The sequence below is a fragment of the Aplysia californica genome, unplaced genomic scaffold, assembly GCF_000002075.1.
Source record: "Aplysia californica isolate F4 #8 unplaced genomic scaffold, AplCal3.0 scaffold00379, whole genome shotgun sequence".
NCBI lineage: Eukaryota > Metazoa > Mollusca > Gastropoda > Aplysiida > Aplysiidae > Aplysia > Aplysia californica.
This window is the reverse complement of record NW_004797649.1, coordinates 213,951-214,960: the sequence shown is the minus strand read 5'-3', so window position 1 is coordinate 214,960 and position 1,010 is coordinate 213,951. Positions and strand designations below refer to the sequence as shown.

Below are 1,010 nucleotides of genomic sequence, written 5' to 3'. Positions count from 1 at the left end.
GCAAGCCCCCCTGAAACCCCCCTACTCTTGGGGCCAAAACCGGCGAATAACAATTGCGGGGTGGGAACTACAGAAAAAGCGCCTCCATCTTAACCATCTATCTTGTTTACTGTTTAGTGTACTTACGACCTTTGAGCATGCATCAAAATAACATTGAGTGTGTATCTAGCTTACGATTATTATTGTTTATATTGCTGCTCATTTATATTATGTATGTGATTGTAAGCCTACTTGTGTGTGCAAGTGCGTGCACGACGTGTGTGTGTGTGTGTGCGTGTGTGTGTGTACTCGTGGTGGAACACCAAACCAATGTTGAATGTGCCAGGATCTGGACAATAAAGATATATCTTATCTTATCTTATCTTAATTCCGATGTCGACTCTAGAGATCTAGAATCTAGACTAGAAATCTAGAGATTCTAATTTGTGATAGATTATAAAGGCAACCGGCGAACGGGAAGGAAAGTAAAAGAATACACACCCACCAGATCTAAGACTAGAAATCTAGATCTAGATCTAGATCTAGAATCTAGATTAGATCTAGAGATCTAGAAGATATCTAGGCTAGGTCTAGATCTAGAAGATCTATTGTAGACCTTGGAATTGGACAAACCTTCCAAGAAACGAAAGTCGCACACAGGGAAAAGTAGAGTGCAGATGACCAATGCAACTACACTGAAACTTTGGAAGTCTTTTCTGTTGTATTTTGTTTTGATGCCGCAGGAGTCAACGAACTCATCAGCAGTGTTGGCTAAAGACGCGACGAGGTTGGAGAAAGATAGATGAATGAAAATAAATTTGCATTACTCCCCTTCTCGACCTTGGCTTTGAGGACAATCAACCTTCACCTTGCCTTCATTTCGCTTTCATTTTGTTCCGAGAATGGTCCATAGACTTGTATTAAAATACTCCAAGATTGTGCACTCTGGCGTACTTCCGGTTCCATGGAGCACATTACAATTAATGTATTTGACTTTTTTTGTGAAAGGCAAGGAGAGATGGGCTGTACCC

General features: G+C 40.9%; 1 protein-coding gene across 1 annotated transcript in view; it reads right to left on the bottom strand.

The window, feature by feature from the left end:
- Positions 1 to 802, bottom strand: part of LOC101856361 (pyruvate kinase PKM) — a 25,802-nt gene extending 25,000 nt beyond the window's left edge. Inside the window, exon 1 of the mRNA XM_005103553.3 lies at positions 613 to 802. The gene's annotated coding sequence lies outside the window, so the exon portion shown is untranslated. The remainder of the gene's footprint in view (positions 1 to 612) is intronic.
- Between the last annotated feature and the right edge of the window lie 208 nt (positions 803 to 1,010).